Source organism: Emydura macquarii, unplaced genomic scaffold, assembly GCF_026122565.2.
Source record: "Emydura macquarii macquarii isolate MOO-44397 ecotype Brisbane River unplaced genomic scaffold, CSIRO-AGI_Emac_v2 contig_1790, whole genome shotgun sequence".
NCBI lineage: Eukaryota > Metazoa > Chordata > Testudines > Chelidae > Emydura > Emydura macquarii.
In genome coordinates, this window is record NW_027131927.1 from 8,196,439 (window position 1) to 8,214,547 (window position 18,109).

At 51.1% G+C, this 18,109-nt stretch overlaps 1 long non-coding RNA gene across 2 annotated transcripts in view; it reads right to left on the reverse strand.

Annotated features, from left to right (window-relative positions):
* LOC137158894 (uncharacterized) overlaps positions 1–17,892 on the reverse strand; it is a 40,864-nt gene extending 22,972 nt beyond the window's left edge. For both annotated transcript variants that reach the window (XR_010921488.1, XR_010921487.1), the window contains exons 1-2: positions 17,363–17,892; positions 8,662–8,775 (exon numbers count right to left, since the gene is read on the reverse strand). This is a non-coding gene — a long non-coding RNA (uncharacterized lncRNA). The remainder of the gene's footprint in view (positions 1–8,661; positions 8,776–17,362) is intronic.
* Between the last annotated feature and the right edge of the window lie 217 nt (positions 17,893–18,109).

Below are 18,109 nucleotides of genomic sequence, written 5' to 3' on the forward strand. Positions count from 1 at the left end.
GCCTGACAGTCCCCAGAGCTCCACAATACTCGCTGTCTAACCCTTTTTGCTTCACGGATAAACACACACGGAGTAACCAGGATGGCCAGACCGCAAGTGTGACAAATCGGGACAGGGTGGGGGGTAACAGGTGCCTGTGTCAGACAAAACCCAGAATGTCAGGACTGTCCCTATAAAATCGGGACATCCGGTCACCCCAAGAGTAAAGGGCAAAGGCTGGTTGGATTTAAACGACCCAACTCCCTCGCCAGGAGCGGGACACAACGCCAGACAGCTGGCAGCACGAAGCGCTGCAGAAGGCTTGGGTCTTGGCATCGCTAATAGTGCCTCACCAAACTGCCCTGTCACCATGGCAATGTACCACATCCGGGAGTCACCTTCTCAGGGCGTTGCTGTGATAACTACTGCTGGGTGACGCCCGGGCGGGAAGGGAGCTGTTGAGCCTGGGCTGCCGGCAGTTTGCAGGGGGCAGGGATGAGCCCTATGCCTGGCACCCTCCTGGCCCTTCTCCCACGGGCGGGCCCCGGGCCTGTGTGCAAGAAGCTGCAGCCGCCTCGCGCTCTGCTGCCTGTGCCAGCCCCCAGAGCAGGCAGTGGCGGCTCCAGCTGGCTGCTGCTGCACTATAAATAGGATAAGCTTTTAATGGCCCTTAAAGTCTACGCTGGGCAAGGGGGGGGGGGGGGAATAATGTCTGTGATTTGTGCCTCACCCATCAAACAAGTCACGCGCCACCCCGGGCTCCGCGTCATGGGGGAAGGGCTGGCTGTCGCGTGAGCAGCTGGCGGGCTCTGAACGCAGCAGGACAAGAGGCTAGAAAAACCCGATAAGGGACAAGAATGCAAGCGGTCCTTAAATAGGAATAACTGCAGCAGGAGGGAACGCGCCGGACGGGAACGTGCGCCGGGGCTCAGCCCCGCGAGACATGGGAAGGAGCCTCACAGCCCCTGTGTCACCTGTCACTCCCTAACACCCAGGAGACACACGCTGGGTGTGTAACCCCTCCCCCCATACATGCTGGGTGTGTAACCCCTCCTCCCCACATACGCTGAATGTGCATCACCTCCCCACACGCACATGGCCCCTGGCTCCATCACCTTTGCTCTGCTTTGGTGACACAAAGGTGACTAAGAGCTGCTAGCTGCACCAGGGCAGCGGGGATCCCCTGGGGTAGCTAGAGGGAGCTCACGGACAGGCTGAAGGACACACAACGCACAGACAACCTGTGGAACTCATTGCCAGGGGATGCAATACAGGCCAAAACTATAACGGGCTTCCAAAACAGAACTAGATAAGTTCCTGGAGGGTAGGTGCACTACTGGCAATTAGCCAGGATGGGCAGGGACGCAAAACCATGCTCCTGCTGTCCCTACCCTCTGATTGCCAGAAGCTGGGAGTGGAGGACAGGGGTTGGATCACTCACTAATTGCCCTGGTCTGTTCATTCCCTCTGAAGTGCCTGGCCCTGGCCATTGTCCAAAGACAGGACACTGGGCTAGTTGGATCCTCGGTCTGACCTAGCCTGGTCATTCTCTGGACAGGCCTGGCCCGCACACAGCTGTTGTACCTATGTCACTGAGGGGTGCAATTTGTTACACAGCCAGTTTTACCCGTACAGCCCCTATTCCGGCTGCAGTTATACTGGTACAAACGTACCTTGCACTGGGATAGCACATTCCTTACCCACATAGGAGCAGCCACACCCTATAGCCAGAGCCTTCGTGCTGATCTAATGGCTTCCCTGTTAACCGCGGTTTTTCCCTCACACACAAGATCAGCCTCTCTGAGGGCTCTGTCGCATGACCTGTTTGCTGCTTAGATTGTGCCTTGGGCAGACAGGCAGCCATGCGCAGAGCAGATTCATTCACTGCAAACCGGCTGCCAAGGAAACAAGGCAGCCTTCAGGCGGTCACTCAGCCAGCAGAGGTGGAAGGTTGCAACGCCAACCATTGTCCATTTGAGGCATGTAGCAGGTGGCTGCTAACTGCATGGCACAGTGGCTCAGGCTCAGGACACGACAGCTCCAGCTCTGTTTTTCCTGAACTACAGTCTTGCACTGTTCAGGGCTGGAATGCAGCTGCCGCAACGAAGGGGGCCCCTTTCTCGTTAATCTGACCTTCCCTGCGAAAGGTCCTTGGATACCTTCAAATACCAGGGCTCGGTGCTGGCCCAGTTCCAGCACTGGAGCTGTTTGAAATAAAACACGCTAGCACGCTGAAGTGCTGAACAGATTCCATTGCGAGGGCTTGTGTGCGAACGCCAGAACCCCCAGCAGTGTCAGTGTGGGCGCCAGGCCCATCAGAAACAGCCGAATAATGGTGTTTAACAATAGATTGTGATGGGTTGTTTATTTAAACTACATCAGGTTTTCGTGTTATTTTTTTAGATCCAGTAATAAATATGTGCACACAAGTGTGCTCAGGTAACAGAGCCATTGATTAATTATTATTATTATTGCCTCCATTCCTAGTCTGTCTGCTGGGGGGGGGGGTAAGGGTGTGGCCCTGCCTCATGGGCTCTTGTGAGGGTGGCGTTATTCATGTTTGAGAGGCACTCCGATTCCTCAGTGCCAGGAAATGCCTATAAATAGGGAGCTGGTGGAATCGCCATCCTTAGTGGTTTTAATGCCTGGCTTGACACAGCCCTGGCTGGGATGATTTAGTTGGGGTTGGCCCTGCTTTGAGCAGGGAGTGGGACTAGATGACCCCCCGAGGTCCCTGCCACCCCTCATCTTCTGTGAGTCTCTGATCACAAACACACACTCTACGGCTGAGGAAGGGTTTCTGATGCTCTGAGCAGCAGCCCTGCACAAGCCAGAACCCTTCACCTCCTCCCTGCACAGCAGGCAACGTAAGGCAGCTCACTCTCCCCCTTGGCAGATGGCAAAGCTGGGCAGAGAGCGTCAGTGGTTTGTCCAAGCCCACAGTGGGCCTTGGTGCTAGGGCAGTTAGACCCAGGGCTGTGCTGCACATTGCTCAGACAGCCCGGCAAGGAGCGCAGCTCGCCCCCGAGACACAGAAGTTGAGATGAGGCTGTGGAGTTAAAGGCTGAGACCAAAAGGACAGGGGCAGTCCTTGATGGGGGCTGTCCCAGGCCTCCAGCACCCCAGCAGCGCTAGGCTGGACGCCTGTCAGTTTTATGAAGTGTTCAAAACTTCCTCTGACTATGCTTTGCAAGAACACAGACAGCTCCTCTGTGAGGCAGTGCCAGCAGATTCCCACATGTCCTACGCCAGATGGGGTTTGTGGTCTGTTCACAAATGCTGAAATTATAATTATATTTCCATTCTAGGGCATTGCTTTCAAGGGCGTCTCCTGGAACCAGGTAACCCACAAGAGGACCCAGATGTTGCAGACTAAGCTCTCCTGAGCTCATTAACTAGACAGATGGAAGAGGCTTGAGAAGTGAAAAGCTTGTTCCAGGCCTGGATTAGCCAGGCAGACTGTAGCACACAGGTGTAAGCATGAGTGTCCCTGAGGGCTTTGAGCTGCGTCATATGAGAAGATGCCAAAGAGCACAACACCGAGGTGTCAGTGACAGGCAGCAAGGCTGGAAATGAACCATCAGGGACTCACAGGCCTGGTCTGCACTTACTGGCAAATTCGGTACCTTGTGTAACTTACATCAACTTCCTAAAGTCCGTTCTGTGTGCCATCTCCACTACGCTGCGCCGACGGGACACGTGTGCCTGCCAACGCAGCGCTACCCTTTTTGTGGAGGTGGTTTTACTAAATCGACTTCTGGATCGATGGAGCGGGTCTCCACTTCCGCTTGATCAACCCAGCTCAATCGATCTGATGGCGGTGAATTTGCCGCCGTCAGTGAAAGACGTACCCACAGCCTGTTCCCGCTGACCTGACCTTGCTAGCGAATTGCAATCAGGAAGTTGCTGTCATCTTGAGAAAAGGGCTGACCAGAGCCATGCGGCACTCACTGAGCTGAGAGAATTGCTATTCGGTGCAGGCTGCTGGCAGAGGGTGTGTCCTCACCTGAGCAACCAGGAAATAGCTCTGTTTGTTCGGGCTCCGATCCTGGACAGCCTTAAGGAACGAGATAGAATATCTATAGCTCTCTCCAGTGCGTTCTGGTTTGTACAATGCATTTCAGGCTCAATATGAAACAGACTCGGGGAGAATAAAATAGGTGTGTCTATTCACAAAGCCAAGTAATTTTGGGAATGCTAGTGTGTGTGTGTATATTTACATATGGGACAGATGTATTTGTGTGCACTGTATCTACAGGTTTTATAGCACGTATGCAGTCATCTACATATATACAAACACTGTATATTGTGTGTATACATTGTGTATATACATTGTGTGTGCATTACTTACATACATACACAGACACTGAACCGTAACTACACAGGGAGTGACTGACGTTCTATGCTCCAAGTAGCACCTGGACCCCGCCCATTCCCCACTGTTACATGATTATGATCTGTTTTGTACAAAGTATGCCTTGTGAGGTATCATTTAAAAAGCCTTGCTTGGTTGACCCTTACTATCACGTTGGGCTGTCTGTACTGTCATTGTTTGTGAAGTCACCAAGTTCTGCTCTGTACCTGCTACTGAAGAATGTTGTGCGGTTGGGATACACCCACAGCTGGCATTTCAGTGGGGACAAAGAAGCAGCCATCACCGGCCAGACAGGCATCAACGGCTCATCAAGAAGAATCCACTATCCCAGAGACGTCTCAGAGAAGGCACGGACGCAGTGGGGACTGCCTGACCCGCGGGGGTTGCCTGAGCCCCATGTCACAGAAAGGATCTTTCGAGCAGCTGGGAGAATGTATAAAAACGGGACAGTGACATCATAACTTGGCCTCTTCCCCAGGCCCCATCTCAACATCAGGAAGATTGTCTGGAAGACAAAGACTTTGAACTGGGGGCGGGAGGGGGGTCAGTCTGTGCTACTCCTAGTTAAACAGGACAGCAGGGGAAATACACATACCTGTCATTCTCACAGCACATGAGTTAATAACTTAGTGCGGGCTGATAACTTCATTGGTTAGTAACTGTAAAAGCCTCCGGATTGGTTAATAACTTTAATCTCATGTGCTGCAAAGAGCCCCAGGAGACACATTTCAGAGCCACTCGCAGCTGGCCTGCCTCAGTCTGAGTCTTACAGCCCTCGAGGCAGAAAAACGCCACAGACCTGGCCCCTTTTCTGGGCAGTTTTCCTAGGCAGGGCGGCCCAATTCCACCCCACACCTGACTAACCAGTTCACCCCAGCTCCCTGGAGGAGATGCTGAGACTGTTGTTATCCTCATAACCCCATTCTCTGTTACCTTCTGGACACTGCCTGAACCCGACACGTGGCCACGGCCTCCTACCAGCCTCTCCCTCGTCCTCAACCCGTGCTGGCATCTCCACCTGTTGTTCTTAGCTAACTAGGACCAAGCGAGTGATGCCTCGCTGCAGGGGGGGGGGGGGAAAGCACAAGAAGCCAATCACATGCAGACCCTGTGCGGGGGGGAGTGCAGGGGTTGGGGCCACGCATCACCCCACAGGGGGGAGAGTGGAGAGACACCCAGCACGCGCATGCACACACGCACACACGTGTGCACTCTTCTTGTGTGCACCTGCCACTACATACCAGCCCTGAACCCCCCCTGCCATCCTACCCAGAGGAAGTGCTCACCTAGCTCCTCAGGGCAGAAAAAGCCTCATTTCTCTGTCCATGTCTCTGGGGCACCCCAGCAATTACATCCAAAGAAGGTTAACGTTGCAGAGTCAACCCCTGGAAAGTTTGGACCCGTCAGAATTCTGGTCCCCTCTGCGACCTTCTGTTGGGATGTTCCGAGACCCTCTCCCACTTGGGTCCCACAAACTCAGCTTGATTCCAGAATTCGTCACTCAGAGACCTATATTCAGCACACAGCAACACTACTCCCAGGGTGCAGGCAGGCGATGCAGGGTGCATCACGCACCCAAAGTCACACAGCCAAAAGTTTCCTCTGACACATCTTTAGTGACACCTGCATACCTAACCATACACTGCACCACGCACTGCCTGACTGGCGGCTCCTTTGCAGCATGCTCTGTCCATGGAACCGGAGGGCTGCATTCCAGGTGTTTCTTGTCCATTGTCCTTGGTAGCAGGATGGTCCTGCTTATTTGAGCCTGACCAACTCTGGCCTATTTACAACTTAATCTCCCATTCACCTTCCCAGTCACGCCCCTGGAAATGAGGTCTTACTTATGCCAAGTTAAGCCTAGGCCTTCAGTCAACCCCCTGGTGCATATACATGATGGCACATTCTGCAATTATGTCATTACAGGCTAGCTCTTCCACACGACTCCTCGATACATTCCACGATCCCCCATTCTAGGAACTCAGTGCTAAGTGGAGATTATAGGGAAGTGTACACAGGACACTAACCCGTCCCCCATGCAAGCAGGTGTGCGAGCAACAGCTCATGGCAGATCATATGTCCTCTTTCCACTTTGTTCTAGTTAATGGTACCCATAAAGGAGAGAGAGAAAAGGCAAAGCCTTGACCACAGTACACAACCACAGTCTTCATGGCAAAAAATAAAACACAATAAATCTTGGGTTAGCTTTAGCAATCTGTCCAGATCTCCTGCCCCCTGGCTGAATATTAGATTCTTGTGCTGTTTTACAAAAAAAGACAGCACACACACACAAACACACACACACACACACACACACACGTGTGTGTGCGCACAGACAGCTGTGATCGACATGGTACTGCTTTTTAAACTAAAAATCAGACGTGTGCTGTGCCCCGCATGCTGCTCTTTAGAATCTGTACCATTTCTGATCTTTGGTCCCCTACTCCAAACTGATACTACAGGTACCTCTCTGCCAACCATGCAAAATCTTCCAGGAGTTCTTTAAGCTCTGTTTGAAAGAAGGAATTACACAGAGAGCCATGCCTGTGAGGATTGGGCCCTCTGCTAATGAACAAGTGATTGGGAATTGCAAACATATGCAGTGGGTGGGATTTTCTTTTTGTATTTGGTCAACAATACACAAGTTTTCAAGGAAATAAATGGGACAGGGAAAACAACAGGAGGCGCAGAACAAACAAGCTTAAATGGAGTGGTCAAAATGTCAAGACTGGGGTAAGAGTGCATCACACAGAACTGCTGTGCCCCTTCTGGTCACATAGAGAATAGCAGTAATGGGCTCTGAACGAAGCTAGTCTGATCCTTCGAGAGAAGGGTGGTGGCTACAACACCTAGCCCCATGAGGAATGCTTTGCACAGGATCACCATGGACCCCCCATTCCTTCACAACGCCTTTGGTCTCACTGAGTTTCAGGTTTAAAGCAACACAAAACCTCACCACAGACAGGCCGAGTGGCCGTGTGCAAGCACAAAGCCATCACACAAGTCAGTGCACCAACACAGATCGGCCTAGGTTTGGGCTAGGATCCCCAAAAAGGCTTGAGAACTTTCCATGAGCCTTCCAAACAAGCCTGCTCCCTCTTGTGAGCGTCTAACGAGACGTGAGCCCAGCAAGGCACAGCTTACCTGGGGCTAGAATAAACTGCACAGAAAGAGAGAGAGGGGGCAGAATCCCAGCCTCCTGCCCCAGGGGAGGGAAAAGAAGAGGGGAACATTTTCTTAGGACCCTAAGTCCCATACTCAAAAGTGACTTAGGCATGTCGGCGCTCAAGGTCAACATTTTCAGAAGTGCCTCAGGGCCAGATTTTCAAGGGGATTTAGGCACACAAAGAAGCAGGTAAACACCAAGTGAGGTTTTCCAAAGCACCTAAGCAGGTTGGGCACCTAATTCCCATTTAAATCAGTGAAAGATCGGTGTCTAACCCAAGTAGGCATGTGCTTTTCTTCAGCACTCCTGAAAACGTCCCTCGTGCTCACCTCTGCAAAGCCTTCCCCATCACCCTGCCAGCTGGCGAAAGGTGCAGGGAGGGAGTCAAATTCCTTTGCTGTGTCTCACGTGGAATCAGAAAGAACATGGCAGTTTTAAACAGCACACTCAGCCTCCCTCGCCCTCCGAAAACCACTCTGTCCCCTCTTTAGAAAGACAAGCATGTAGAAGCCACAAGGTTCTCCCTCAGGATTGTACCAGTGCAAGAGTCGATGAGATTTGGGCCAAAGCCCTGATTCTTTGAAGGCGTCACCTGGGATCTGGACTTACATATTGGCTGGTTTTTCTGAAAATATCCCTGTTTTATTTCCAAATCTTTGTTTCTCAAGTCACATTGCTGCTGTTTCTCTTTTGATGTCTAATTGTCTGCACTTTCCCCTTGCCGTGGCATGAACACCCCTGCTCTGCTACCAGATGTGTTTCTTGTTATGCCCCAAGCAACCCAGAGCATGCAATGATAATGTTGTGAAAGCCTGTAAAAGGAGCAGGCCTGGTTATTCACAGCAGGCACCCTGCCTTCAGGGCTGTTTGTACAGGGCCTAGCGCAATGGGACTGACTGGGGCTGCTGGGTGCTTCAGCAAGATAAATATTTAACCATCAACATCATGAGTAATTGGAGACAATCCTGGAACATAAGCCTGGGGAAAGCCAAAGAATTCACTTTGCTTCATTGCACTGCTGGGCAGAGGCGCCTGGTGCTTTGGAAACAATGGCCTAGCTTTGTTTGAGCCCCTCCTCCCTGCCCCCACACCCCAGCATGTCCATCAGCGACCTTCATACCAACCATGCTCTCCAGCCTACCTCCAGCTCTCTGGCACGCTGGAGAATCTCATTCAAATGTTCCCGCAGGCCAGGCCAGTTCTAGCAGGAAGAGCTGCTTTTCTGTCCCAAGGGTCACAGACGCGCTTCCTCTGCCTAGGTAAGTCAGAGAGAAACCACTGCAAGTGTTAACACAACAGAATTGGAGGGTTGCCAGGGCCCTGCTAGCTGGACTCACACACCTCCTTTGCTTGGCCAAGATTTAAAAACATGGGGTCTAAAGTTGGGCTCCTAAGTCCAGATGGTGGCACCTAACGAAGGGACCTGCCTGCCTGTGCTTGGTAGCTCTGAAAATACACCGTGCGCTCAGGTGTCTTAATGTGGATTCAGGAGCCTGATTTTAGGCATCCATTTTTTGTAAATCTTGGCCCTGGACCCTGGCAGGACCACGTCCAGGAGGAAGGCAAGCAGAATTTGGCCCTAAGTGTGTACACAGCAATGGAACTGTGATCCAAGGAAAACACCAAAGGGAAATTCCTAATTCAGACTTGTGCATCGTTATCTCAGCACGTTCGGTGACCCGAAATCCAGCAATTGCGTGAAGTAGATTAGGAGCGTCAGGCTGACCTGCTCTCTGAGTTCCTTTGGTTTGGTGGCATTGTGTCCCCCTCTTTTTGTTAGTTAACGTCACTTTCTCAGAGTCCAGCTCCTTTTCATGGTCGTTTTTTAGAAAGAAAAATCTCACCTTTGTATGAGAGCTGGCCAAACTGATCAGAAGGGCCTCGCACGTACGTGACAATGAGCTGCTGGCATTTGGCTTCACTAGGAAACCTTAGCATGTTTCAAAACTTCAAGGGGAGCTGTTGGCCAATCAGCATCTGTGAAATTCAGGGCACACAGGTAGCTGTCTAAATATTGACTTAGAAACCTAACGTTACTACCCACTTTTTAAAATCTTGCATGCTGCCCGTCCGCATGCTGGCATTGTGCGCTGTCTCCAGATCCACAGGCAGTCCAGCGAACGCAGCACCTCTGGTCTGGGCGGCGTGCTATTCCACTTTCATGGACATGACTGGCAGCTCTTCACGCAGAGTTCCAGGAGACTTTCAGACCCAGAGACCGCATGTGCCCAGCTGCCAAACGCACGCCTGAAGTGCGTGTATGGGCACTGAGACAGGGCAGGGTCTCGACCGCATTCAGCTAGTGAGATGGTTCGCGTGGGTTGTGCTATTAGCCACTAGCGTGGACACAGATCCAGCACCCTGGCATGCCAGTGCTGGCTGTGCCTCTGACTGAGGAGCCCCATAGCTCCCTATACTCAGGATGATAGAGAGGTGCCTCTGGGAGCCATTCAGAGCGCTCCTTGGGTTCACGGCAGAGACTAGGACTGATTAGCATAGTCCTTGGAGCCAATCCCCACGTGCAGATTGGATCCTGTGGATCAGACACGACTAGGCCAGTCGCTGATCAGATCCCGGCTCCGGGTGATGAGGTGGGAGTTCACTGATGGTCTGGTTACCTCTGCCTGTCAAATTGTACCCATGAGCCTAGTGGAGAGGATACAAGGACGCCAAATGTCTCTCCTGCAATCCACACGGGGGCTATCTTTGCATATTCGGCATGCATTCTTCCACTGATGTGAAGGGAATTTTGTCTGAGGACCAGGTGTGGAAGGAGGGGCAGACGCCTGCAGTGAGGAAACTAGCTTGTCATGTCAATGAAGTCTCATTGAATCTGAGATGCAGCCTGCAAATGGGAGAAGAGGAGTTTGCCCCAGAAGAATGCATAAGACCTCATGGATTCGCAGAGACCAAGGCCAGAAGGGAATGCTGTGACCACTGAGTCTGCTTTGCTGAATAACACAGGCCAGAGACCTTCCCCCAAACGGTCCCTCTCAGAAGAAACATCCAATCTTGATTTAAAAACTGTCACTGGCAGAGAATCCACCACAACCCCTGGTAAAATGTTCCAATGGTTAAGTAGCCTCACAGTTAAAAACGGACGCCTTATTTCCAGCCTGAATTTCACTACCTTTAGCTTCCTGCCGCTGGATTGTGTTAGACCTTTCTCTGCTCGACCGAAGAGCCTTTTATCAAATATTTGTTCCCCATGTAGGTACTTAGAGCCTGCAATCGAGTCACCCTTTCTCCTTCTCTTGTTAAGCTACATAAACACCGCAGGGCGCCTGGACAGGGAATTCATTCCTGACACGGCGCAGTTGGTGGCTGCGTCTCACCAGCATTTGGGGCACATTTAAGATGCAAGCAGAGGCCCTGGACACTTGATCTCATTAATGACCCCATGGCACTTTTCCCGGGCCCTGTGTCCTGGCCACGTTCCAACTCGGACAATCATCGTGCATGTAGCTAAATGGAAGGGATGGTTAATGCTTCCTCTTGTAGCCTCCACTGCCTAGCTCACTCTTCTTCACTTCCTGTCCTAAACTCCTATGTAGCGTTTCTGTGTTCCGTGAAGCTGCTGCTGCACCCCCCCCCACCCCACAGAGGCTGTCGTTCTGCTGGGGGGAGGGGGCAGTAGCCCCCTGTGAGTCATTTACCTGCTATACAGGCTGTGGAGTTTATGTGCATGGAGAAGGACTCTCAAGGTGAGGGCGTCAGATCAAGGTGCTTTTCAATGTAATTGTCACATTGCGATTAATCATTTTACAAGCCTTCATCTGCCTAGCAAACATCTCTGCCCCCTATGCTGCTTGAGCCTGGCCAACCATAGTCCTTCCTTTGCCAAAAGGAACAAAAAGGGCCACGCTTAAAATAAAACCCAGCCCAGGGTTTGACTGAGGTGCTAAGCAAGGGCAAAGGATCACCTGATCTCTTGGATGCCATGCCAGAGTGAGCCTGCCAGCTGGAGAAGTGAGTTGCGGTTTCCAAAGCACAGTGTCCCCAGCGTGTTCTCAGGGACATGAAATGTGATAGCAAAGCAAACTAACACTCTCCAGATCACTCACCCACTGAAACACAATATAGAGAACTGCATGGGGTCACACTGTTGCCAGCTCAGCCCTGAGTGGAAAGAGGCCAAATACATTCCTGTTCAGTTCCTTTGCAAGAACCCAGCATTTGGCCTGTCTCTTGCAGAAAGGCAGGACATTTGCATCATGCATGTAAGGGCAGAAGAGCACAGTGGGGCAGTTTCTGATCTCACAGATCAGAAATAACTCTGCTGAAGTCACAGGAGTGGTAAATCAGTCCAGGTAGCATAAGTAAAAGTGATTGTGACTTGATCACTTTTGTAATGTGCAAACAGAATAAAGTGCAGACCAGTAGTGTACATATACTTGGTGGTTTAAATGGGCCAGCTTCACAAAACTGAAAACAATAAGCCAAATCATCTGGGAGGAAGAATTTAGTCAGAAAACTGTGAATGACAATTGGGAACTGTTTAAGAACATTTTACTAGATGCCCCAAAGGCCATAATCAAGGAAGAAAGCCATATGATTAAAAAAATGAGCTGGCTTAAAGCAGAAGTGAAAGGAGCTATAATATAATATATGGGAGAAAGGGGAAGCTGATAGTAATGAATATAAATCAGAAGCTTGGCATTGTAACAAATTGGTAAGGGAAACAAAGAAAGAAGGAGAAATCATGACCAGCAGAGTTAAGAAGAATAAGAAAGAGGTTTTTTAAACTATAATAAGAACATAAAGAACTTTATCAATGATATTGGTCCATTACTAGATGGAAATCATCAATAATACACAAAAGACAGACACAGTCAATAAATGTTTCTGTTCTGCACTTGGGAAAAAAAGAAAGGATGTGGTCATATCATATGATGACGACAACACCCTTTCCCTTCCAATAGCAACTCATGAGATGTTAAACTGCAGCCACTAAAATTAAATATTTTTGAATCAGCAAGTGCGAATAACTTACATCCCAGAGTTTTAAAAGAGCTGACTGAGAATCTCACTGGATCTTTAATATTGATTTGCAATAAGACTTGGAACATTGGGGAAGTTCCAGAAGACTGGAAGAAAGCTAATAATATCCCAATAGTTAGAAAGGATAAATGCGATGACCCAGATAATTACAGACAGCTCAGTCTGACATTGATCCCAGGCAAGATTTAAAGGAAGGTAATATAATTAATGCTAATCAACATGGGTTTAAGGAAAATAGATCCTGTCACGCTCACTTGATTTCTTTTTCTGATGAGATTACAAGTTTGATTGATAAAGATAATAAAGGTGATATCTATACTTTGATTTCTGTATTTGACATGGTACTGCATGACATTTTCATTAAAAACCCAGATTGATATAAAATTAACATGGCATACATTAAATAGATTAAAAACTGGCTAACTGGTAGGTCTCAAAATGTAATTATAAACAAGGAATCATCATCACCGATTAGGTGTGCTTCTATAGGGGTCCCATAGGAATCAGTTCGTGGCTCTACACTATTCAACATTTTTATCAATGACCTGGAGAAAACACCGTAAAACCATCTGCAGACAACACAAAGTTGGGGGCATGGTAAATAATGACAACTGGTCACTGATACAGAATGACCAGGATCGCTTGTAAGCTGGGTGCAAACAAACAATCTGTGTTTTAGGATGGCTAAATGACAATGTCTCCATCACAGAACAAAGAATTCAGGCCATACGTACACACTGGGGGACAATGGCCTGTGAAGCTGGGACTCTGAAAAAGGTTTGCGGGTTGTGGTAGATAATTAGCTGGACACGAGTTCTTCTTCATTCCACTTCAGGTGTATGCGCACCTAGTGCACTAGCGGTGAAGGTTTTCCTCTGAGGGGGTCCCTGTCCAAGTGGGCGTATGCACCCTCTACTCCTTCATGCTGCTGTGTGATGGTATAAAAGGCAGGGCCTCCCCCCTCCATTCCTTCCGACTGCCCAGGACAATTGTCAGCATTCTCTACCTTGCGACTATAAGTTCTCCCTCTGTCTTAGTATTGTTACTGTATGCAGCTGGTACTCACTCATAATTCAAAGTCTCAGTGTAGTTTTCTACTAGTAGGTTTCCTTTTTGAACAGTGTGCTTAGGATGCGCTGCAGTCCCTGCTGGGTTAGGGCACCAATGTCCCGTGCTGGGGCACGGCTCACTCCCTCGGTTTGTAATGCATGCAAGAAACCAGTGGCGGCTGCATCCGTGAGGAAATCAGGGGGTTTGAGTGTTCCTCTACCTGGATGACTGGTTGGTGAGAGGCCAATCCAGGTATCCAGTGACCAAGATTCAAACCACTTTCAGTGTCCTGGGATTCTGATCAGTGAAGAAAAGTCAGTCCTCTCACCAGTTCAGCAAATAGAGTTTATAGGAGCGGTCTTGGATTCTATAGGTGCAAGACAGGCAATGGTGTCAATTTCATTCGATCCGAAGGCCCGTTCTACTACAACAGCAGGGAATTGCCTCAGGCTTTGGGGGCACGTGGCCTCATGTACCTATGTGGTTCAACAGCCAGGCTGCGCCTCAGGAAGCTGCAGAGGTGCCTAAGCTGAGTGTACTGCCTGACTCATTGTCCGTTGGACATGTTGGCTCAACTGCCCACAGACATCTTAGCCCCTTTGGCTGAGTGGATGGACCCAACCAACGTATGGGTCCGAATTCCCTTTATTCCCCCACAACCTGCTTTGACTCTGGTTACAGATGCTTCTGCCCAAGGTGGTGGGTGGGGCCCACTGGTAACTCTGCAGACTCAAGGTCTCTGGTCTGGCCAGAGTGTAGATCTCCGTATAAACGAAATTGGCAGCCCAAGTGCATGAGCCACGAGGGTGACATTTCAGAACCAAAATACTTTGGGTTTTGCTTTTTTTTGGCCAAAAACTTCAGATTTTCCATGGGGAAGAAGGAAAGAAAAATCAAAAACATTTTCCGACCCTCCCTGCTCCTAACGCTCCAAGCAGTTTGGATCTCGGCTACGGTAGAGATACCTCTCCCCTTGTGTGATGCTAAGACCACTGGAAGCACAAGATCTGACAGCCCCTACGTTGAAACAGGGATGGGCTCTGGAAAACTGGTTTCACTCAAGAATCCTGGACCCGGGAACTCTCCCGCCCTTGGTCCAAGCAGGGCTGAATCTGTTGCCCTCCAGCCACGATGCAAGGCCTGGGTTTGCTGCTGGTGGGCTGGGAGGAATTCACTGTTGGATAGGCCCATTTTTAATCTGTTAAATTCAATAACAATTCAAGATGTTGCCATGACACAAATAAAGCTTCATAAAGGAGAGTGCAAACATCCCCAGAAGAGGGTCTGCCAATGGGTTGCAAATCAGACACTGCATAGCACTGCCACATCAACAGCTGCCATCGCAAGCCTTGTTCCCTTGCAGCTCAATGCTGTGGGTGATTGCTGTCTTAATAATTAGCAGCTGCCTCTATGCACCATCAGATGAGCCTCTCCGCTCAGCCTGCGCCCTGCATTGGCTTTTCAGCCACGCTTCAGTCTCAGTACATGTTAGGCTACATTGGTTCCCTGTGGGTCAAAGCCTGCAGCAGGCAGGGGAGCCTACGTCTTCCCGTATACAACAGAAGGAGATGCATGGGGGCTACCCAAACCGAAATAGCCAAGTATGGGGGGTCATCAGCCAGCAGAGGCTGGTGCTCCCCCAGTGCAAACCATCCTGCTTAAAAGGTTGCATGAACAGCACATTACACTGCCGGGGCAACAGGTGAAAAGCAGGAGGAGTTAAGTGCCATGTGTAATTGCAATGTAAAAACCTAGAAAATCATCCGCCCATAAAAGGCTGTTTCATGACCTCAAGCAAACTTAATGGGAATGTTTTTGCAGGCCACTGGTCCAACTCTCTTGCCCATTTTATCTCCCACATTCCTCCTCCCCTGCCCTTCTCCCCAACTGCAGACTGCTTCCCTCCTCTTTCATGCCCCTCTCCCTCACTCAGCAGTCCCTTCCCTTCCATGCCTCTTTGATCCCGAACCAGCGCTGAGAGCAGGTTTTGAGATATAAGAAAAACAAAACAAACAAATGTAAAGAATGGAGCCGACATGCCCCATGCCAGCCAGCCCCCAACTGTTGTTATTTATTTGTATTACAGTAACGCTCCTTGCTCTGGGCGCTGCACAAGACACACAGGGGGGTGACTTGCCCAAGGTTACTTGGCCCACCAGTGGCAGAGGAGGGATCAGAACACCAGACTCCCGATACCCACTCTGCACTGACTGCCTGTATATTACAGGCTGCCAGCATGCCCCAGCACTGCCCCCAACCCTGAAAGGAGGTCAAACTTCCATCCCCAGGAGACTGGACTATCATGTGTCACAGGCAGAGAACAGGGGGACCGAGGTGTGCCCATGCCCAGGCCCCCACAATGGTAGGGAAATGATAAAGTGAGAGGTGCCCAGGTAATCCTGGCAAGCGACCACCCCCACTGCCAATCCTACCGGGGGGAGAGGGGGGATTCCTGACCCCAGCCATGGCACTCAGACCCTGAAAACAGAGCCAGAGCCAGAACCAGCCAGCCCAGCCCCCAATAGAGAGATGGCTCGGTGGCACTGCAGAGCCCTGGCCCATCCTGTCCAGTGTCCCATCTCCAGCCATGGGCAGGGGACAAAAAACAAAGCAAAGCACCACAGCATACAATGGGGATAGGGCTGGGGGAGGGAATTCCCTTCCTGACCCTTGCAGGGGCCAGCTGAAGCCCTGAAGCCTAAGATTTTTGGAACATAAGGCGTATCCCTTTCCTCCTGCCTTGCTTTGCTTTGTGTCTTTTGAGATGGTAAGGTCCGTGGGGCATGGCCTGGCCCCTGTGCAGTCACTGACACCTGCGCAGAGTGTAAAATGCTAGCAAATCAGAGCCGTGTGTGTCCTTCCCCCCACTGCACAAGGGACAAGGTGGGGCAAACTGGGCCCTGAGCCTCTCCAGGGTCTAGCATGCATAATGGAGTGAACCATAATGCATTTGTAGATGAACCGTTATGGTGGGCATCACAATGCCCTGAGTTCCAGCTGCCTGCCAGCCCCTTTCGCAGGCCCTATTCCTGTTGCCACCGCCCAATGGCCTCGTGAAGCCTGGCAAAGACTGAGGGGCAGTTCAGGAGCTGCCGGTTTCCAGTTTACACAGGTTGCCTGAAAGCAGTGCCTGGCCGGGGCGTGGGGGAGTGAGGAGCTGTGGACCCAAGGTGTCTGCTCCTATAGTCTGCCCCCCCACCAGAGAGGGGCCCCTGCTCTCAGACTGCTGGGGCAGTCCTGGACTGCATGGCACTTAGCCACGCTGGCAAACACCCCCACTTCACCTGGGGCTAGCAGAGGCTACCCCACCCCACTGGGCCATCTGATTGTGGTGGCCACGGGTTGGCTGAACGGCTGCAGTTCTCTGCAGCTAGGATGAGCTGCAACTGCCTCACAACCCAGCCACTCGCCCGCTTGCCAGTGCAGGGAACAAACTGCCCCGAACATCCCTTCCTATGGGAAAGTCCAGTTCACGGCTGGTGTCCGGACACCCAACGCCCACCTGGGTGTCAAGCATGCATGCCGCCTTCTCTCCCTCTTGCTGTTTGCAGTGCTTTATTCAGGCCTAGGAACGGAGAACAGGCTTACCTGCCCCAGGGTCTTGCGGAGAACCAGAAACCCTCCTCACTAGCGCCTCAAGTCCCAGCCTGGTTCTAGCCCCGGGGCTAACGCCTCTCCCATGTTCAGGAGACACCAGCACCCCATGGAGCGGAGTTATGCAAGTCACACCTGCCTTGCACCAGGAGTCCCCAGCCCTCCACCCACAGCTGGGTTATCAACGTGTAACTGACCTTGTGCTGCTCTCCTCACATAGGGCTTTATGCTTCAGGTCCAGCTCAAATGATGCAGGAGACAGTAGGAGGCCCTGGGGTAATTTGCAGATGTTCCCTCCTTGGGCTAGATTGCTGCGTGGGCTCGCTCGGTTTGCAAGTAATCCTGCCCATGTTGGACATCTGTGGATGTCCCCTGCTAGGGCTGGACGGTTGTACACACCCCAGATTGAACGACTCTCCCTGCCTGAGCACAATTTTAGGCTTGCACTGTTCATTTGCTCTGTGCGCTGCCGGCCAGGCATGCAGCAGGCACACACTCCCTGCTGAGATGCAGGGAGCACTGGGAGAAGTCAATGGGCCAAATTTAAACAGGGCCCCTCCCCCAGCACTCTTCAATAGGAGAGAAACAGACAGCCCCTACAAGTAGGCGGGGGAACCAGTTGTTCCCTTGCAATCCAAGCACTGCTTCAGGCCTATAGCTCTCAGTCAGCTTCTCCCCAGCTGGTGGCGAAGGCCAATGCAGTCCTTCAGGGAGTTCCTCTATCCCACCCAGCCCAGATGGTCCTGCTCACTAGTCAATTAACTTCCCAGCTGGCCTCCTCCCCTTTAAATTAACTTCCCAGCTGGCCTCCTCCCCTTTAAATTAGCTCTTCAGGGGGTAGACTGGGCCAGAACTCCCCTTCAAGGGGCAGCGACCCCATGATAGCGGGACTGGCCCCAGTACTGCAGAGAGGCCACTTCTTCCACTGTGATGGCTTTCCGCAG